The 22,055-nt window shown below is 55.1% G+C and overlaps 1 long non-coding RNA gene across 1 annotated transcript; it reads right to left on the bottom strand.

Moving 5' to 3' along the window:
• Nucleotides 1–7,618: 7,618 nt before the first annotated feature.
• Nucleotides 7,619–12,898, bottom strand: LOC135964461 (uncharacterized). The gene is made up of 3 exons (XR_010576964.2): nt 12,762–12,898; nt 10,612–10,746; nt 7,619–8,136 (listed from the first exon to the last, which is right to left on the bottom strand). It is a non-coding gene; the product is annotated as an uncharacterized lncRNA (long non-coding RNA).
• Nucleotides 12,899–22,055: the final 9,157 nt, after the last annotated feature.

The raw sequence follows: 22,055 nt of genomic DNA, 5'->3' as shown, positions 1-22,055 counted from the left end.
AGGACTGGTAAAAGAAGAATACTAAAATTTTAAAAATCATAGTAAGCCTCAAGTAAAAAGCACACAGAGTATTGTTCTGGTTTTATTATGCCATGTAAAAAGTGTTTCTAGGCCGGGTGCAGTGGCTCACGCCTGTAATCCCAGCATTTTGGAAGGCCGAGGTGGGTGGATCACGAGGTCAGGAGATCGAGACCATCCTGGCTAACACAGTGAAACTCTGTCCCTACTAAAAAATACAAAAAAAATTAGCCGGGCGTGGTGGCAGATGCCTGTAGTCCCAGCCACTTGGGAGGCTGAGGCAGGAGAATGGCGTGAACCCGGGAGGCGGAGCTTGCAGTGAGCAGAGATAGGCCACTGCACTCCAGCCTGGGCGACAGAGCAAGACTCCGTCTCAAAACAAAAAAAAAAAGTGTTTCCATTAGTCGCAGTCTTTTGGGATAGTTTTACTAAGTGTTTGAGATATTGTGGCAATTTTTTAAAACTGTATGAACAAAATGAGTTTAAGTTACAGACTTTTTATTTATTTATTTATTTTGAGATGGAGTTTTGCTCTTGTTGCCCAGGCTGGAGTGCAATGGTGCCATCTCTGCTCACTGCAACCTCTGCCTCCCAGGTTCAAGTGATTCTCCTGCCTCAGCCTCCTGAGTAGCTGGGATTACCGGCATGAGCCACCACACCCGGCTAATTTTGTATTTTTAGTAGAGATGACATTTCATCATGCTGGTCAGGCTGGTCTCGAATTTCTGATCTCAAGTGATCCGCCTGCCTCGGCTTCCCAAAGTACTAGGATTACAGGCATGAACCACTGCACCCCACCGACTTTTTTTTTCTTTAGAGACAGAGTCTCCCTAGTGTTGCCCAGGCTGGAGTGCAGTGACACGATCAGGGCTCACTGCAGCCGCCTTGCTCTCCCAAAGTGCTGGAATTATAGGTATGAGCCAGTACACCCCTCCTTCCACACACATTTCATGAGCTCTTTGTTTCACCATACACCTGCCAGGCTTCACGTCAGGAATTCTGCCACATTAAATAGCATGTATCTCTAGTAGTTTATATTAAAAGGAGACTTCTAGGCTGGGTGTGGTAGCTCACATCTGTAATCTCAGCATTTTGGGAGGCAAAGGTGGGCACATTACTTGAGCCCCGGAGTTAAAGACCAGCCTGGGCAACATAATGAAACTCTGTCTCTACAAAAAATACTAAAATCAGCCAGGCACAGTGGTGCACTCTGTAGTCCTAGCTACTCAGGAGACTGAGGCAGGAGGATTACCTGATCCCAGGAGGTCGAGGCTGCAGTGTGCCGTGATCACGCCACTGTACTCCAGCCTGGATGACAGTGAGACTGTCTCAAGAAAAAAAAAATATATATATATATGTGTGTGTGTGTGTGTGTGTGTGTGTGTGTGTGTGTGTGTGTGTGTATTTCTGCAAATGCCTTATTTGTGCACAGCCTATGCCCTGTATTTGTGCCCCTGTACCTGAGATCATTCAGACAGGTTGGATTCAGGTTCCGGCTAGAGCTACTGCTCATTGCCTGTGTGGCTTCAGGCAAACTCTGTAACTTCTCTGGACCTCGGCTTTCTCATCTCTAAATTAAGACCTCCAGAATTTCTCTCAGCTCTGTAATTCTATAGCTAATGGATTTGTAATTAACCTAAATTGCATCATCCAAAAATAAACTGTGAAGCAATTGTAGGATGATAGATGATAAATTGCAGATGTATGTAAAGGACATGAATTCATCTCTTGTAAGCCTGATATCTAACAAAGGACCAGGCATTTATGGTAGGTACTCATATCTTTTAATGAATTTAATTAAATAAGGATGCCAATTAAAAAATAATTTCTTAGCTCTTGGTAAAATAGAGTAAGGGATATCTTTAGTGACTATATTACCAATTACTCTATTACTAATGACAAGGAAATGAGAGAATGGTTTCTGACTTCCTGGCCAGGCCAGATGGAAGGACCATGCTCAGTGCAGCCATTGTGGTCCAAGAACCTGGTAGCTCTTTCTTTTTTTTTTTTTTTTTTTTGAGACGGAGTCTCGCTCTGTCACCCAGGCTGGAGTGGAGTGGCCGGATCTCAGCTCACTGCAAGCTCCGCCTCCTGGGTTTACGCCAGTCTCCTGCCTCAGCCTCCCGAGTAGCTGGGACTACAGGAGCCCGCCACCTCGCCCGGCTAGTTTTTTTTTGTATTTTTTAGTAGAGACGGGGTTTCACTGTGTTAGCCAGGATGGTCTCGATCTCCTGACCTCGTGATCCGCCCGTCTCGGCCTCCCAAAGTGCTAGGATTACAGGCTTGAGCCACCGCGCCCGGCCCCCTGGTAGCTCTTTCTACTGCCAGAGCAGAAATTTGACTTAGCCTGTCCTCCAGAGCTAATCAGTCTGGAAGCAGTGAGTCTCCCATAACTGAACTCCAAGATACTGATGCTCAACATAGACTCCACTGGGTTAATTAACAGAAATAAGCCTGTTAGGTGGACCAGATATGAGACATAAGAAACTACAAAGAAAAGAGCAAATTTTTCCCAAGCCAAAGATGGGAAAGTTAAGAAATTAGGTATTTCAATGGAATAGAAAACAGAGAGCTGGGCACACTGGTATGTGCCTTAAATCCCAGACTCAGGAGGCTGAGATAGAAAGACTGCTTGAGCAGGAGTTCAAGACCACCCTCAGTAACATAGCAAGACCCCATCTTTTCTTGTGTGGGTGTGTGTGTGTGTGTGTGTGTGTGTGTGTGTGTGTGTGTGTGTGTGTGTGTGTTGAGATGGAGTCTCGCTCTGTCACCCAGGCTGGAGTGCAGTGGCACAATTTCGGCTCACTGCAACCTCCACCTCTCGGATTCAAGTGATTCTTCTGCCTCAGCCTCCTGAGTAGCTGGGATTACAGGCGTATGCCACCACGCCCGGCTAATTTTTTGTATTTTTAGTAGAGACAGGGTTTCATCCTGTAGCCAGGATGGTCTCAATCTCCTGACCTCGTGATCCTCCCACCTCGGCCTTTTAAAGTGCTGGGATTACAGGTGTGAGCCACGGCATCTGGGCGCAGTACCCCACCTTAAAAAAAAAAAAAAAAAAAGAAATGAAAAAGAGAAAAACAATGGAGAAGGATTAATGAAACCAAAAGCTGGTTCTTTGAGAACGTCAGTAAAATGGATAAACCGCTAGCCAGACCGATCAAGAAAAAAATAAAGGAAGAAGATACAATCAATATCAGGAATGAGAGAGATGCTATCTGGTCTTGAACTCCTGGTCTCATCTAAGGGAAACGCAGCAGAGATGGAGGAGGAGGGATTGATTACAAAAAGTCAGGAGGAGACTTTGAGGGGTGATGGATCTGTTCATTTTCTTGATTGTGGTGATGCTTTGACTGTGTATGTATATGTTAAAACTCATCGGCCAGGCTCAGTGGCTCACGCTTGTAATCCCAACACTTTGGGAGGCCGAGGCGGGCGGATCATGAGGTCAAGAGATCAAGACCATCCTGGCCAACATGGTGAAACCCTGTCTCTACTAAAAATACAAAAATTAGCTGGGTGTGGTGGCATGTGCCTGCAGTCCCAGCTACTCAGGAGGCCAAGGCAGGAGAATCACTTGAACCCAGGAGGTGGAGGTTTCAGTGAGCCGAGATCGCGTCACTGCACTCCAGCCTGGTGACAGGGTGAGACTCCATCTCAAAAAAAAAAAAAAAAACTCATCAAATTGTGCAATTAATGTGAAACTTACCAATAACCTCCATATTATGTAGACATAATGTTATGTGGAGACTTCATACTTCAATAAAGCTATAATAAAAGTTTGTGGCCGGGCGCAGTGGCTGACACCTGTAATCCCAGCACTTTGGGAGGCCGAGGCAGGCAGATCACAAGGTCAGGAGATCAAGACCATCCTGGCTAACATGGAGAAACCTCATCTCCACTAAAAAAATATGAAAAATGAGCCAGGCGTGGTTGCAGGCGTGGACGCCCATAGTCCCAGCTACTCAGGAGGCTGAGGCAGGAGAATGGCGTGAACCAGAGAGGCGGAGCTTGCAGTGAGCTGAGATCGAGCCACTGCACTCCAGCCTGGGTGACAGAGCAAGACTCCATCTCAAAAAAAAAAAAAAAAAAAGTTTCTAAAAATTCTATGCTGGCCAAGCATGGTGGCTCATGCCTGTAATCCCAGCACTTCGGGAGGCTGAGGCAGGGGGATTTCTTGAGCCCAGAAGGTTGAGGCTGCAGTGAGCCATGATCGAACCACTGCACTCCAGTCTGGGAGACAAAGTAAGACCCTGTCTCAAAAAACTGTGGGACCCACACCTGCCACTCTCAGCCACACTCTGCACATGTCTTTCTGGGGTCACAAAGCTCATTACACATCTTCCTTGGCTGAAAGAAGAGCTTCTTTGAGACTCTGTCTCAAAAAAAAAAAAGAAAAGAAAAAAAGAATTTCAGCCAGGAATGATGGCTCATGCCTGTAATCCCAACACTTTGGGAGCTCAAGGTGGGAGGATCGCCTAAGTCCGGGAGTTCGAGACCAGCCTGGGCAACAAAGTGAAACCCTATCTCTTAAAAAAAAAAAAAAAGGTTTGTTTTTTTTTGTTTTTGAGACGAAGTCCTGCTCTTTTGCCCAGGCTGGAGTGCAATGGTGATCTCAGCTCACTGCAACTTCCGCCTCCTGAGTTGAAGCAATTCTCCCACCTCAGCCTCCCGAGTAGCTGGGACTACATGCGTGCACCACCATGCCCAGCTAATTTTTGTATTTTTAGTAGAGACGGGGTTTCACCACGTTGGCCAGACTGCTCTCAAACTCCTGACCTCAAGTGATCGGCCTGTCTTGGCCTCCCAAAGTGCTGGGATTACAGGTGTGAGACACCGCCCAGCCAAAAAAAATTTTTTTAATGGCACAGTGGCACATGCCTGTAGTTCCAGTTACTCAGGAGGCTGAAGCCGGAGGATTGCTTGAGCCCAACCAAGAGCTAGAGACTGCAGTGAGCTATGATGGCACTGTGTACTCCACCCTGGGCATCAGAGTGAGACCCCGTCTCAAAATAAAAAAAGTGCTGGAGGCTCATGTTTCCCCATTGCAGCATGTGACCACTGACTGCGAGGCACGCTCTAGGATCAAGCTGCTGCAAGCCTCAACAGGCCCTGGGCTGAAACCTGCCTCCTAAAACCCACCTCCTGCTTGTCTTCTCCTGTTTCCATAAGCATTGAGAAGCCTGCTCTCCTCCACACCCCCCAGTAAGCCACCTAAGCACGAATCCCCACCTCGGCGGATGTGGGCAGCACGCAGGTATCCCAGGGTGGCCACGCTGCCCACACCACCCACTGTGCTGTTCACATCACCTGCCTTCAGGTGACTTGATTTCCCAAAACTGTGTGGGAACACCACAGTGGCCCTACCCGTGTCCTGAAGTATCCAGGAGACTGGCAGGACACCCGTCACCTCCCCCTGCCCCACAAAGGGACTACTGTGGGGACCACAAGGAGCCACACAGAGGAGCTGCCTGTCCTGGCCAGCTCAGGCTCTCCCCAGGCTGAGGACAACCATGGGACTGATGGACACACTCTGCTGTTAAGATTCGGGCTTTCTCTCTTTCGAAAAGGAGTGAAGACAAAGGCTTGTGTTTGCATCTCCTCTGTGGTCTCAAAGCTGAGTGGCTTTTCCAGGGAGGCCAGCACGTCTCACCACCCAGGCAGGCTCCCCAGCCCACAGGATAGCTCTGCCCCCAGCCATGGGTACTGGCAGGCCATCTCCCGCCCCACCCAGAGGAACTGAGGGGCTCGGCCTCACACAGATCCCTTCCCCGCAGCCCAAGCACCAGACACCAGCAGGTGGAGAGTGTTGTTTCACTTGTGCTTGATAAGGCGCCTTCCCTTCTAAGAGGAACTGCACATGTGAACGTTTACAAATCAAATTCTAACCGACGTGGCCTGCAGTGGCGATTCTCAAAGGGTTTCCTGGGGCCGCCACAGCAGCATCTGGGAACCTGTCATAAATGCAGATTCTTGGGCCTCACCCAAGACCTGCTTTGGGTCCTCCGTGATAGGGTCCAGGGCTGTGTTTTAGGAGCCCTCCAGGAGACTCTGACGCATACTCAAGTGCAGCCCACGGACCTAAAAGAGCCTGCCTTTGAAGGAAGCCTGGAGCAAGGCCTTCTGCAGACTTGAACCACCTGCAGTTCTGCCAGTCAGCACAGCAGTTTTCCTCCAAGTACAGCACAGGGTGCACCCGCCTTCGGAAGAAAAGCCCCCCGGCCCAGCTTCCAGGTGTCATGAGGAGAGCGGCCACAGAGCGAGGCTGCATACCTGGGGCTGGGCTCGCATCCCCTCCCCTGCTGCCCTGCCTGCCCTGCTGCAGGAGGTGAGGCCCGGCTGTGTGCTTACTGCAGCAGGCCTGATGACAGCTGGGAGCATTCAAGGAGCCACCCCTACCTGTGCCTGGGGCGCAGTTGGTCTTGTCCTAAACTCAATTTCTGGTAGACCTGGAGACGGCTCAGCCTCAGTCTCCCTCCACTTCTCCACCATGTGTGTCAGCAGAGAGGCTGGGCTTCCCCGCTATTTTCCCACCCTGAGCTGAGCATCATGCTGGGCCTCAGAGATCCTGCCTTTCTCCCCATGCTCTCCTCTCTCCAGGAGGGGAGGGACTGTCCTCCAGTCCCCAATATGGTACATATACATACATCTATACCAAAACTAAGATGTAGCTGCCGTCGCTGCTGACCAGAATACCCTTCCGGTGACCCTTCCCACCTGAGCCACATACACTCACCAGCTCCCTTGGGCAGACTGCAGCTCCCTTGGGCAGTCTTTAGGAGCCAGGCTTATACCCACCTCTCCCCACCTGCCCACCCAGCTCTCAGGTCCCAGCATGCCCAGCGGTTGAGCCAACACAAGTTGATGTAAAGTTCATCAGAAGGTGAGTGTCTGATTCTATGCTCGCCACACAGGCCCACCCTCATCTCATGCAAGTGACAGCCCCAACTCCACTCCTCATCTCCCAGCCCGTGAACTGAGGCAGCCATGGAGCCTCGAAGGAGAACAGACTCCAGTATCCACAGACGCCCATTCTAAGTTGTTCTCACAGGGGGTCAAAACAAGCTGAGATCTACCCATGTTGGCCCTGTCAGGACACAGTATCTTGGGGGAACCCGAGAAGACACTGTGGGCCCCAGGCCTCCTGGATCCCAGGACCGTGGCTGGCCCTGGACACAGAGTGGCCTAGGAGATCCTGGCTCTGTGTCCCACTGGGGCCTCCTGGACTCACTTCCCAGCCATCATCTCTCCTCCCTGCGCCTGCTCCCTGCTGCACTGCTCCTCTCCTCCTGACAAGGGTCACGATGCTGTGTGGGGCCCCATGGTACCCACACGAACTTTTGGCCATATTTCCCTTCTCCAAGGAGCCTCCCTCCTCTGTTCATGGTCCAAACCTGAATGGGACATCCGACTGGCCTGGCTCATTTTCAGCACAGGCCTATAGGTCTCCCACCAGCCTGTGCGCGAGCCGTCCTCGGGCCTGGCGTCCACCCGTGATCCACACTGCGTGACGGGCCAGGGTTTCAGGGGTTTCCTTCCCCACAGCTCTGCTCATCATCTCTCTCCACCATTGAGACACCCATCTGGGTCCCTTATATTTTGGTTTTTAAACCTCCCAGTTTCGTGCAGTTTTATTTAGTCTTTAAAGGTTGACACATGGTTGTCAGCCCAGCGGCCCTGGTCTGGAAGTCCAGGTGTGGGTGGCAATGGCGGTGGGGGTGCGTTGGGCCTCGGTGCCAGGGGCCATCCTGGCGATGTAGACACCTCCTCCCTGCCAGGAGCCCATGTTCACTCCAGTTCTTTCAAAGTGGCTGCAGGGGAGGTGGGGATTGGACAGACGGGTTTCTCACTGCAGCAGAGGAAAGCAGCCTTCGCTAAGCCCCTGGTTTTGCTGCCAACTCCCCGCTGGTTTGGGGAAAGCTGACGAGGGTGGCCCGCCACGCTCTGGTTCTCAGGGCAAAGTTCAGAAGGTAAGCCCAGCGTCCTGGCAGCAACCACTCCTGGCTGCTGCATTACCACCGTGGGAGTGGTTAATAAACACCCGAGCTGGCGGTGGTAACGCCTTTCTTCCAGGAAATTAGTTCACAAGAGCTTTATGACCTGGATGGAGTCAGTCACCTGTTAAAGAGTAACACACACCCCATTTTACACTCGGGTCCCAGGAGTGACTATCCAGGGGAAGTGTTTATTTCCATGGATGAACAAAGCATCCTTTGTGGGAGACCCTGCCAGCACCAGGCTCTCCTTTGATGGGAACTGTCTGGCCCAGGCCCAGGGAATATGAAGCCTTGCAGCTACCAGTTAGCCGCCGGGGGGGTGAGTTTATCCCACAGTTTATCCTCGCTCTCCCCAGAGTGAGGGATTGAGTGGGCTGGCAGGAGACCAGAAGGAATCTACCTGTCCCTCCCAGTCCCCTGACAGGCCCACATGACAGGGAAGGAAGGCGGGATCTATTTTCACGTGACGGGGAAGGAAGGCGGGATCTATTTTCACGTGACAGGGAAGGGAGGCGGGATCTGTCTCCACGTGATGGGGAAGGAAGGAGAGCTCCATCTCCACATGACAGGGAAGGAAGGCAGGATCTGTCTCCACGTGGTGTGAAGGAAGGTGGGATCTGTCTCCAGGCGGTGGGAAGACGGGACCTATTTCCATGTGGTGGGAAGGAAGGTGGGATCCGTCTCCACACAACGGGGAAGGAAGGTGGGATCTATTTCCACATGATGGGAAGGAAGGTGGGATCTGTCTCCACATGACAGGAAGGAAGGTGGGATCTGTCTGCAGGTGGTGTGAAGGAAGGTGGGATCTATTTCCACATGATGGGAAGGAAGGTGGGACCTATTTCCATGTGGTGGGAAGGAAGGCGGGATCTGTCTCCACACAACGGGGAAGGAAGGTGGGATCTGTCTCCACATGACAGGAAGGAAGGTGGGATCTGTCTGCAGGTGGTGGGAAGGAAGGCGGGATCTATTTCCACATGGTGGGAAGGAAGGTGGGATCCATTTCCACATGACAGGAAGGAAGGAGAGATCCGTCTCCACACTGCGGGGAAGGAAGGCGGGATCTATTTCTGCATGGTGGGAACAAAAGGCAGGATCTGTCTTCACATGGCGGGAAGGAAGGCAAGATCCGTCTCCATGTGACCAGAAGGAAGGCGGGATCCGTCTCCACATTGCCCAGCTCTACTTTGTCCTTTCTCTCCTCGTCTGGCATGAAGGCAATACTCATCCCTCAGTGTGGGGCCATGGCAGTACAGGTACCCCCATCTCCTCTGGGGTCTTACCACGCCTCACAGATCCTCCTGCAAGGGGTGCTACAGCTCTCCAAGCACTTACCCTGGCCTGCACCTTCAAGTCTGGCAGAGAGCTTTGCTAAAATACAACCTTCTGGGTCTAGCCCTGCAAATCCCCCCAGCCCAGACCAGCCAAGGAGATGGGGAGCCAAGTGCCTGGAGGAGGGAGCCTGGAGCTGGCCAGTGCTGGATGATTAAATTGAATTCCTAGGATGGTGCATGCCAGTAATCCCGGATAGTCAGGAGGCTGAGGTGGGAGGAGCACTTGAGCCCAAGGGGTCAAACCTACAGTGAGCCATGACCGCACAACTGCACTCCAGCCTGGGTGACAGAATGAGACCACGTCACTTAAAAATAAAATGCTCCGGCCGGGCGCGGTGGCTCAAGCCTGTAATCCCAGCACTTTGGGAGGCCGAGGCGGGTGGATCACGAGGTCAGGAGATCGAGACCATCCTGGCTAACATGGTGAAACCCCGTCTCTAGGCCGGGCGCGGTGGCTCATGCCTGTAATCCCAGCACTTTGGGAGGCCGAGGCGGGCGGATCACAAGGTCAGGAGATCGAGACCACGGTGAAACCCCGTCTCTACTAAAAATTACAAAAAATTAGCCGGGCGCGGTTGTGGGCGCCTGTAGTCCCAGCTACTCGGGAGGCTGAGGCAGGAGAATGGCGTGAACCCGGGAGGCGGAGCTTGCAGTGAGCCGAGATCGCGCCACTGCACTCCAGCCTGGGCTGGGCGACAGAGCGAGACTCCGTCTCAAAAAAAAAAAAAAAAAAAAAAAGAAAAAGAAACCCCGTCTCTACTAAAAATACAAAAAACTAGCCGGGCGTGGTGGCGGGCGCCTGTAGTCCCAGCTACTCGGAGGCTGAGGCGGGAGAATGGCGTGAACCTGGGAGGTGGAGCTTGCAGTGAGCCGAGATCGTGCCACTGCACTACAGCCTGGGCGACACAGCGAGACTCCGTCTCAAAAAAAATAAAAAAATAAAATGCTCCAGCCGGGTGCAGTGGCTCAAGCCTATAATCCCAGCACTTAGGGAGGCCGAGACGGGCGGATCACAAGGTCAGGAGATCGAGACCATCCTGGCTAACATGGTGAAACCCCATCTCTACTAAAAAATAAAAAAACTAGCCAGGCGAGGTGGCGGGCACCTGTAGTCCCAGCTAGTCGGGAGGCTGAGGCAGGAGAATGGCGTAAACCCGGGAGGTGGAGCTTACAGTGAGCCTAGATCGTGCCACTGCACTCCAGCCTGGGCGACAGAGCGAGACTGCGTCTCAAAAAAAAAAAAAAAAAAGAAAGGAAATTACCTGGGCGTGGTGGCTGGCACCTGTAATTCCAGCTACTCCAGAGGCTGAGGCAGGAGAATCACTGAACCCGGGAGGCAGAGGTTCTATTGAGGTGAGATCGTGCCATTGCGCTCCAGCCTGGGCCACAGGGCAAGACTGTCTCAAAAAAACAAGAGAAGAGGAGAGGGGAGGGGAGGGGAGGGGAAGGAAGTGGAGAAGAAGAATCCAGCTATGTAGCCAGGTTGGGAAGGCCAGGAATGAACCCCATAGGTGTGATGGGGCTGGGGCCATGTGGGAGGCAATGCTGACTCAGACAGAAGACGGTGCCACGGCACCCCAGTGCAGGAGCCTGCAGTTGACCTCATTCCCTGTGATCACAGGGTTCTGCCTGGTCCAGGTAACAGCCGCGTCAGGCTGGTCTTACACTGTCTATTTTGTCGCTTAAGGAACCCACAGAACAGCCGGGTGCAGTGGCTCATGCCTGTAATCCCAGCACTTTGGGAGGCTGAGGCGGGCAGACCACCTAAGGTCAGGAATTCGAGACCAGCCTTGCCAACATGGTGAAACCCTGTCTCTACTAAAAATACAAAAATTAGTCAGGTGTGGTGGTGCACGCCTGTAATCCCAGCTACTCGGGAGGCTGGGGCAGGAGAATCACTTGAACCCAAGAGGCGGAAGTTGCAGTGAGCCGAGATCGCACCACTGCACTCCAGCCTGGGCAACAGAGCCAGACTCTGTCTCAAAAAAAAAAAAAAAAAAAAAAGGCCGGGCGCGGTGGCTCAAGCCTGTAATCCCAGCAGTTTGGGAGGCCGAGACGGGCGGATCACGAGGTCAGGAGATCGAGACCATCCTGGCTAACACGGTGAAACCCCGTCTCTACTAAAAAATACAAAAAACTAGCCGGGCGCGGTGGCGGGCGCCTGTAGTCCCAGCTACTCGGGAGGCTGAGGCAGGAGAATGGCGTGAACCCGGGAGGCGGAGCTTGCAGTGAGCTGAGATCCGGCCACTGCACTCCAGCCTGGGCGGCAGAGCGAGACTCCGTCTCAAAAAAAAAAAAAAAAAAAAAAAAGAAAGAAACCCACAGGACCACAGGTAGCCTGTCCAAGTCACACGGCCAGAGCAGGGGGCCTGGGGTGTGCAGGCCTTCCGACCATGACCACGGCTCTGTGGAGTAGGACCCCTCTTCCCTAGCACGAACCCTTTCTGCAAGCATCCCGAGTAACACCGAGGCAGAGCCTGTCTGCCGCAGTGCCACTGAACCACCGAGCACTGGTGGCCTCCTAGTGGGACGGAAATAAGGTGGCCAAGTGGATCCCAGCCCTGGGGAAACCAGGCCAAGGACGCTGTGCCAGGCTTGGCACCAGGGACACACCCTCAGCTCACCCTGAGTGCCTCTCCGCCTCACCCTGGGGGCGCCCTGGCATCCGTGAGACGCATGTCTCGGACTGGAGGTGGGTCAGCTGAGGCAGGCGCATTTAGGGAGAACGGGGCAAGGCCCACGACCTGGCAGGTGCCCTCCATGTGGGGCCCTTGGGTGATTTCTGGCCGACAGGCAGACCAGCACTGAGTCAGAAGGAAACTGCGCTTGGGGAGGCTAGAGGCCACTTCTGGGTGCCCTAATTAGCACCCTGGCCAGAGGGCCTTCGTGGGAAGCATGGCAGCTTGCATCCTCGGCCCGCCCAGTGACCTGGCCTTCCCTGCGTGTGCCTGGTCCTGACCTAAGTCTTAGAGGGTGGACACCAAGCCTCACACTGGTGTGGCGCTGAGGACTCATGATCTCCCATGGGAGATGTGGGGAGCGAGACCTGGCCCCACCCCTGGTCCACTGGGCGTGAAGGGGCTTCCGCCTGTCCTCGAGAGCAGGGCTAGCCTGGTCACCTCCAGCCCTGCACACCTACCCAGCCTTGGCCGGCCGAGGAGGTGGGGAGCCAGGTGCCTGGAGGAGGGAGCATGGGGCTGGCCAGTGCCTGGGTGATTACTCCGAGTCCCTGGAGCACTCAGTGTCACACCCGAACTGCAGCCAGAATCCACAGCCTTCCCAAAGGCCGTGATCCCCCCACCCCCTCCACACGGACTATGGCTTTTGCCCCCGGGCCTGCCACGCCTTGCCTCATGCCCCAAACTGGCTCATCATGCCCGCCCCCTCAGCCCTCCCAGACCCTGGCCCTCACCGTGGGTGGCAACCTTTGACAAGTCACGCAACTTCTGGGACTCGACTTCCTCTTCCACAAAACGGGCTCGTTCCTGTGGTGGACATCCACTGTGATCTGGGGTCCCTCTGCAGCTATCACGGGTCATAAAGTAGATCTCTACATACTGACACAGCAAAGCAAGGGCTCTAGGGGCCAGTAGCCAATGGGAAAGCCAGCTTATGTGATGACAGACAAAGAGCAATGCCACTTAATTTACAACATACGTGCACACGCATGCACACACGCACTTGATTTACAACACACACACGCAGGCACGAACACACAGGCACACGCACTCACAAGACGACAGATTCTGGCCGAGTGTGCTGGCTCACACCTGTAATCCCAGCACTTTAGGAGGCCGAGGCAGGTGGATCACCTGAGGTCAGGAGTTCGAGACCAGCCTGGCCACCATGGAGAAACCCCGTCTCTACTAAAATAAAGAAAAAAAAAAAAAAAAATTAGCCAGGTGTGGCAGCACACACCTGTAATCCCAGCTACTCGGAAGGCTGAAACAGGAGAATTGCTTGAACCTGGATGGGTTGAAGGTTGCAGTGAGCCAAGATCATGCCACTGCACTCCAGCCTGGGCAACAGTGAAACTTCATCTAAAAAAAAAGAAAAAGCCGAGTGCAGTGGCTCATGCCTGTAATCCCAGCGCTTTGGGAGGCCAAGGCAGGCGGATCACCTGAGATCAGGAGTTCAAGACCAGCCTGACCAACATGGAGAAATCCTGTCTCTACTAAAAATACAAAATTAGCTGGGTGTGGTAGCACATGCCTGTAATCCCAGCTACTCTGGCTGAGGCAGGAGAATCACTTGAACCCAGGAGGTGGAGGTTTCGGTGAGCCAATATCACACCACTGCACTCTAGCCTGGGCAACAAGAGCGAGACTCCCTCCCAAAAAAAAAAAAAAAGAAAAAAAGATAAAACCACAAATTTTGGTGGCTTTGTTTTGAGACAGGGTTTCACTCTGTCACCCAGGCTGGAGTACAGTGGTGCGATCATGGCTCACTGCAGCCTCAGCCTCCTGGGCTCAAGCGATCCTCCTGCCTCAGCTTCCCAAGTAGCTGGGACCACAGGCACACGCCACCAATTTTTTTTTTTTTTTTTTTTTTTTTTTGTAGAAACGGGATTCTGCCATGTTGCTCAAGCTGGTCTTGAACTCCGGGGCTCAAGCCATCCACGGGCCTCAGAAAACCACTAATTCATATATGTCAGCACCACATGGGGAAAAGTCTGACAAATATGCAGATGGCAAACAAACCATCTGCATATTTGTTTGCAGGGGCAAGACCAAAGGGTCTTGATCAAGATAGACTTGAATTTTATTGGTAATGCTTTAATTTTTTTGAGAGTGTTCAGGAATTACTGTGCGATTTTAAATAAATGAAGTTTAAAATAGCGTCCTTCTTGCAAGGGTGTGGGAGAATCACACGCTCAGAGCCTGATGAGGGCCGTGCCTTTGGCCCTCACTCCTGTCTCCCCAGCACCTCCACTCCAGGTCATTTGTTCATTCAACAAGCATGTGCTGCTGCCTCCTCCATGCTGGCCTCAAGCTGGACCCTGGTTCAGAGATGACTCCAAGGGAGGCCCTGGCCTGGAGAGGCGCGCAGCCCAGCAGGAAGCTGTAGTGAGGGCTGGACTAGGGGAACTTCACCCCCAGCCCTGGGCACTGGGGGCCACTTCAGCAGTGTTGCCTCAATGTTTAGAGATGCCGGAGGATCCTGCAATAGTGTTCCTCGCGCCAAACACCGATGAATATTTTCTTCAAAAGAGAAAGTGTGTCAGACCACAATTAATTAGCCGCACAATGAAATACAGAGTCAAACCAAAAAGAGGCCCTAGAACCTGATATCCCAACCATGAAGAAATGCCAGAAAACAAATAACTTAGAGAATTTTTCAAACACCTGACCCCCCCGCAGCAGGGTGTTCCTGGGGCTTCAGATCAGAACTCCAGACCCCCGCTGCCCTCTCGGAGCCTGGGCTGACGGCAGCATCCTCGGGGTTCTGCCGTTGGTCCTCCCCAGACCAGCGTCCAGCCCCTTTCCAATGACTTACCCCAAGCCTGCCTCTGGTCCCAAACGCTCCGGTGTCCCTAAGCCAGCCAAGTGTGCCCACAATCACCCATCCCCGTGGGCACCTTCAGCAAAAGCTCCCAGAAGCCCCTGCTCTGGGCCTGGCCCTAGGGTGCAGCCTCCAGCCACAGGCGCAGTTCCCAGCTCTGGTCACCTTGGCCAGAGGATCCCCCTCAAGGCCTGGCAGGAACATAGGTGTGTGTCAGGCCCGGTGGAATGCAGTCTTCAGGAGGGCACCAGGAAAAACAAGTTCCAGGGCAACCTCCCAGGAGGCCTCACCTGCCGCCAGGGTCTGCGGGGCTCCGGAGCACCCGGGAAGAATTGCTGTCTGCAGACAACAGCACCTGGTGCACAGGGTCAGGGCCTGGAGAGCAGAGCTGTGGCAGGAGCTGAGGCTGGGGAGGGCGTGGAGCCCGGTTAGAGGGCAGAGGAGGAGGCTGCCTGGGCAGGCCAGAATGACACCAGCAATGGGCAGGGGAAGCCTAGGACCAGAGACACCCTTGGCAGGTGGGAGGGAACCAGTGCCCAGGCCAGAGCCTGAGGCTGGGAAATAGGTCCTGGCTGAGGCCTGGCCATGAAAAGCAAGTGTAGAGGCCAGAGTCACAGGATCCGGCATTCACGGGCTCAGCCTACCTGCCAGATGCTGGAGAACACTGGACACTGGGCACCTGAGGCTCCCCCGATGCACCCGTGGGAAGGCAGGGCTTGCAGGCGTGGGAAGGCAGGGCTTGCAGGCGGCCTCAGTGGGTGTGAGAACCAGAGGGCAAGAAAGGCAGGAGCCCCCAGTGCCACACAGGGTGGTGTTGCTGCGTGCCAGGCTCTGTGCTGAGCTCCAAGCAGGCCAGGGCATAGCCTTCTCAGGACCCTGGCCAGGAAGCATGGCCTCTGGGAGCCAGGCCGGGTGGGCCTTGCCCCAAGGTGGACACTGCTAACCCTACTCCACCTGCCCCAGGATCACGGCCAGCATTCACAGACCAGCACACTCAGCTCAGTTAATCTCACAGCAGCTTGGGAGGTAGACAAGGTCATCCTCCCCACTTTCCAGGATGAGGAAATGAGGCTCCGAGAGGGGAAGTGACCTGGCCACGGGCGCACAGCTAGCGTTCAGCAGAGCCCGCATTCAGACCCGCAGACCATCTGAAGCCAGAGTCCCAGCTCCTTGCACCCCACTGTGCCACCCACCCCAAAGCAGTGTGAGAACAGGAGCCCCCGCCCAGGGTCGGGCTGCAGACCCTCCGCACCTCCCACTTCCCAGCTGCTGACACTTTGTTGCCTAGACCTGTTGCCCGTGTGGCAATACAGATGGGCTGTCTGGCATCACACAACACCAGGTTCAAGTCAGATTCGGCCACTTAACAATGTGTGACTGAGTCAGCGAACTTCATCTCCACCCCAAGCCTCGGTTTCCTCATCTGTCAAACGGGGTTGTAATGTCCACATCAGCAGGCCATGGTGAGACTGCCTGAGAATGAACTGAGGTGACCATGCTCCTCTGGATACTACAATTTGAGATGGTGGGGTGTGTGTTGAGGGGAGGGGGTCAGCCCTAAAATCAGGGCCAGGAAAACAGTCACAGCGCAGGCACTCTGCAGGCCTCCTGCCTGAGCTCTGGGCTCCCCAGAGAAGCCTTGCGCCCAGCCCACCCAGAATGGGCTTTCAGGGGCCTTCCCATGAGAGAGAGGGGCCCTGTGCTCCCAGTGGCCTCCTCGATCGCTGGGGAGACTCCAGGCTGTCAGAGCAGCTCTGGGGTCCACGCCTCCAACCCCATCCCCAGACCCACAGCAGGAGATGGCTGAAGAAACAAGGCTGGCCTGGGGTGGGGCCTGGCTGCCCCACCCAGTTGTCTAGAAAGTACCCGAATTTTTGGTCAGCTTTAGGTCGGAAGGGACTGGGGCTCACTGAGTCTCTGCCAACGGCCTTGCCAGCGCTGTGTCTGAGGGACATTGACTAAATCCTTTTTGCTGTCACTGCTGCTGATGCTGATTAATTGCAACTGGGCAAGTCACCGCCCCATCCACCAACTGGAGCAAATACCACCACCCACGCGGTGCTTAAGTGAACATGTACCGCCTCGGTAATCAGAAAATAACAACAGGACGCTTTACAAACAATAATGTAATAGCCCCCGGTCCAGCTGGGGCGGCCAGATGATAAGATCGTGCTGCGGGCGGGGCCTGGGGAACTCCCGGTGAGATCAGTGTCTCCGTGTCCAGGCCTGACCACCCCGACTACAGGCACTGGCGTTCCACCCGCGGCTGAGCCTCCAACCCTGAGGAAGTCCACGCATTCCTCGGCTTCCACTGCAGTGCAGCGTCCTGCCCCGCCCCGCCCCGCCCCGCCCCGCCCCGCCCAGGGGCTGTACGGGCCCCCATTCTTCCCATCTCAGCCCTTTGCCCCAGGTCCCCCGCTGAGGCTGTGTGTCGGCTCCCTCCGCCAGGAAGGAAAAAGAGACCCTGCTTCCACCCTGCCCTTGGTGTCCAGGCAGCGTGAGTGGATCGGGCCCTCGGGCAGCACCCCACTGAGCCACATGCGTGATCCCTCAGTCCCAGACCAACGTGTGCACTGGCGGCCTATTTCCCCAGTGTACACAGGAGCTTGCAGAGCTGGGCACGGGGCGAGGTGAGTCATGTTCTCCTGGGGCAGAGCATTGAGGGCCACGGCCTCTAAGGGCCCACCAGCCCTCTGCAAGGCTGCCGCCTGACCTACCACAGTGCCATCTGGGGAGCTGGCTGGCTGCACCCTGCACCCTCGTCCCAGCCATGGGAGCTTGGACCCTCTAAGAGGCTTTCCCAAGAGCCTTAGAGGCCACAGCCATTTGCATTGTATGAGGATTTTGGTTTTAAAAAAAAAAAAGAGGGCCGGGCGCAGTGACTCACGCCTGTAATCCCAGCACTTTGGGAGGCCGAGGCAGGCAGAGAATGCCGTCAGGATAGCAAGACCATCCTGGCTACTACGGTGAAACTCCGTCTCTACTGAAAATACAAAAAATTAGCCGGGCGCAGTGGCGGGCGCCTGTAGTCCCAGCTACTCGGGAGGCTGAGGCAGGAGAATGGCGTGAACCCGGGAGGCGGAGCTTGCAGTGAGCTGAGATTGCGCCACTGAGCGCCAGCCCAGGCAACAGAGCGAGACAGTGAAAAAAAAAAAAAAAAAAAAGCCGGACGCAGTGGCTCACGCCTGTAATCCCAGCACTTTGGGAGGCCAAGGCGGGCAGATCACCTGAGGTCAGGAGTTCGAGACCAGCCTCAACATGGAGAAACCCCATCTCTACTAAAAATACAAAATTAGCCAGGCGTGGTGGTGCATGCCTGTAATCCCAGCTACTCGGGAGGCTGAGGCAGGAGAATTGCTTGAACCTGGGAGGTAGAGGCTGCGGTGAGCCGAGATCACGCCATTACACTCCAGCCTGGGCAACAAGAGCGAAACTCCGTCTCAAAAAAAAAAAAAGAAAAGAAAAGAAGAAGAAGAAGAAGAAGGGGAGAGCTTGCCAAATCAAACACCGTGATATGCCTGGAAGTTTACATTTCACAGTGCAGCCTTTCACTTGAGAACTCCACATGTAACTCACTGGAAGGTGGTTTACAGTTGAGGCCTTTGGTGAGGGAGGCTCCAGGCATGGCCCTGCCTCCTGCTCTGTGCCTGCAATTCCCATGGACCTGAACTTGGACCTCAGCCCCTGTGTCTCTCAGCCGTGAGGCCCAGCATAGGCTCTGGGGAACAGAAGGTGGACAGAGGGACGGCCGCTGGGAAGCGTGGCAGGTGCTTCCTGTCCCTGCCAGGACACCACTGGCTGTGATGTCACTCTTGTGCTCTGGCCTGGTAGCGACAGCTCTGGTCATGACCCACTTCCCCTCAGGTGACTCACCTGCACCTTCTGCTCCTCAGGTCATTATCGAGCATGACTCACCTTCAGTACCAGCTGAGCGAGGCCCAGAAGATGACCGACTCCATGGGGACCTGAGGTCAGGAGGCAAACGTGCAAGGTGGTTTACGCCTGTAATCCAACACTTTGGGAGGCTGAGGCAGGAGGATCACTTGAGCCCAGGAGTTTGAGACCAGCCTGGGCAACATAGTGAGACCAAAAAATATAAAAATTAGCCAGGCATGATAGCACACGCCTGTGGTCCCAGCTACTCAGGAGGCCGAGGTGGGAGGATCACTTGAGCCCAGGAGGTCAAGGTTGCAAATCACAGCACTGTACTCCAGCCTGGGTGACAGAGGAAGACCCAGTCTCAAAAAGAAAAAAGGAGACAAACATCACCAGGGGCCATCCTGCAGGAGCTTGGGGAGTTTCTGCTGCTGCCTCCTAGAGACCTTCTTCCTGCAGGGGTGTGGCCCTTTACAGTTTGCACAACTAGGTCCCCCCGTCCCCGTTCTCTCATGGAGGCTCTGGAGGGGACTTGATGGCCTAGTCAGCAGGGCGGCCAGAATGCACGGCCAGTCTCCTAACTCTGAGCCTAGGGCCCTTTGGGTCGGCCAGGCTCAGCCTGAGCTGAGGGGAGAGGGAGGAGAGCCAGAGGCGCCACCAGAGGGTGAGAGGAGTGAGGGCAGCAGCCAGGGCAGACCCACAGCAGGTGCCAGGCCTGGAAGGCATTCAAGAGCCCCTTTGAGACCTTTGGTCTCACCTACCTGGCAGGGAAAGGTTAGAGGTCAGAGGCAGCTGAGGAGGGCACAGCCTGTCTGGGTAGATGAGGGGGCAGAGGTGAGAAGGCACCATCCACCCTCCAGCTGGATGGGGTGGGAGACCGAGCTCAGGAGCTCTGAACTTTTGTCTCACAGCCCTGGCAGTACCTGTCACCACAGGTGGAGGCTCAGGTGCGGACGGTGTGCTCACACCCTCCTGGCTGGGGAGTCTCCTGGGCCTTGGCTTCAGGCTCCTCAAGGTCCCATCTGCTGGCTCCCAGGCGGAGGAGATGCCTGGCCTGTGGTGAGAGGGTGCGGCCCGGGTCCCCCAGCCCCCACTCCACCTCACTGTGCCAGTTTCAGCTCCGTCAGTCGGGGCCTGGCTGGTCCGCCTCTCCCCAGAGAATCCCAGTGCCCCCTCCACGGTGTCCAGCCCAGGCGCCTTGGTGGCCCAGGGGTACCCAGAGAGCAAAGGGGAGGGAGGTTCAGGGGGCAGCCAGGCTGGGGTTAGGCCTGCGGAAGCCCACCCTCAAGCCTCCAGGCAGATGGAAGGCGTGGCACTGCCGCCCCCGGTCCTGCTCAGCCTGGCTGGAGCGTCTATTCTTATATCCACACTTCCTGCTTCTTTTCCGGTTCTAGGTAAAGGCTGAGGGGCTCTATGGGGCTGGCTTCTCACACAAGCCTGATCCTGCTTTCTGGACAGAACCATGAAATGGGGGGCTCCTACACGCCTCCCCAGAGAGGGTCCTCCTGCTGCAGGGCGGCTTGGGGATGCCTCTGCTTACCCTTGCCAAGGGCGGGCCCCTGAGGAGTCTGCAGCAGCCGCTGCCCACATGTCTGTCTGTCCTGCGCCCCACACTCCCCACCCCCAGATGCATTCTGTCACATGGCGTCCCGCCAGACCCCGAGGAACCCGAGAGGAAGGAAGGAGTGGGCTGGAGAAATCAGGAGGAGACTGCTTCGCCTTTTGGTTTGTTTGTCTGTTTTCACTAGAGAGAGGGTCTCTCTGTGTCACCCACACCGGAGTGCAGGAGCTGTTCACAGGCACGATCAGAGCACCACAGCCTTAAACAGGAATCCTGGGCTCAAGTGATTCTCCCGCTTCAGCCTCCCGAGTAGCTGGGACTTTGGGCGTGCAACACCATGCCTGGCCTGGTGTTCTTTAAAAAGAACAATTCTGAACTTTATCTCTGGGTCCCCTGGCTGTGGATCCACAGAACCGGGGTTCGCGTCTCTCTCACTTGGGGGCAATCTCAGTGCCTTCACCTGTGAAATGGGTTCCCGCAGCGGCAGTGACAACTGATACGGCCCGGCTGGGTTCACAGGTCACAGCCATGGGGGGACGGCAACCATCAGTTCTTTCGGCCACCAGCATTCAGACACCAGTTCGGGGCAACTCAGGCAAAAAGAAGACTCTCCTGGAAGGGGGTGGGGTGTCTCCAGGTGAAAGGGGAGCTCACCTTCCCAGTCTGCAGCCTTGAAACGGGGGTCACCTCTAGGCAGGTCAATGTCTCCCTGAGGCACAGCCAGCTCAGTGCTGGGGCTCGTGATATTTTCAGGGAGCTCATGGAAATGATTTTATTTATTCTAAAATCGGGAGAAAATGGACTTTCAGGTTGAAGGAAATGTTTGTATGTGGACTATTAACATATTCATTGTTCCACCAATGCAGTTACGGCCCTTCCTCACACCCTCCCCACAAACTGGGGCCTCCTCCCCGACCCGTCAGGCTTCAGGAGGAGAGTCTGACCCTCAGCTAGAGTCAGGGTCTACTGGGGGACCAATCAGCTGAAGCCCGTGGGACAGGATGACCCGGTCCAGACCTGGGCCACTCCATGTCAGGGACATTCCTGGAGAATGGGAGTGGCTGGGAGCTCCCACAGTGAGCTCTACCCTACCGTTGTGGTCCCCTGTGGTGGCTGCCATCAGAGTCTCCCACCTCCAGTCTCAGCCATGCCCTCGGTCTGCCCTTTGCCCTCTCACAGGTGGGCACCCACATGCAGGAACCTCGGGGCTGCAGGCAAGGGCAGGGTGCTGGCCCACTGGAACAGGCCAGCAGAGACGGCTGTGGCCATGACCGCCTTCAAGGTCAGCACCACCAGCCCTGACCTTGGCTGAGGGAGGACAACGACGCTCCTGAGCATGCAGGAGTTTGCTGGAGGGACCACCGGAGGGAGACCTCCCCTAGGATCCCTGACAGCTGGCCGGGAGCTGGCATGGGGGAACTCTGGGTCAAAGGAATTTGGGATGTGGTATGAGACGGGGTGATCCTTAGTGGCCGTGGATGGAGCCAAGACCATCCCCTTCTTTGGTCCCCCCTAGGTCCCCTGATAAAACCTCTTCAGGCTGGGGCAGACTCTACTGAAAGGATAGGGGAGTAGTGGCCAGGGTGCCCCCACCGCACTTCCTGCAAGTCCTGGGTCAGCTTTTCTGAATGCTGGTCCTCTAACCAGAGCCTGGAGAAGGGACGGCGACATGAAGACTTTGCAGCATTTAGTGGGTGAGGGCCCGGATGAAGGGCGCCTGGCAGAGCTTGCAGCATTTGGTGGGTGAGGGCCCGGATGAAGGGCGCC

Source organism: Macaca fascicularis, chromosome 7 (genome assembly GCF_037993035.2).
Source record: "Macaca fascicularis isolate 582-1 chromosome 7, T2T-MFA8v1.1".
Classification (NCBI taxonomy): Eukaryota; Metazoa; Chordata; class Mammalia; order Primates; family Cercopithecidae; genus Macaca; species Macaca fascicularis.
This window is presented reverse-complemented; position numbering and strand designations above follow the sequence as displayed.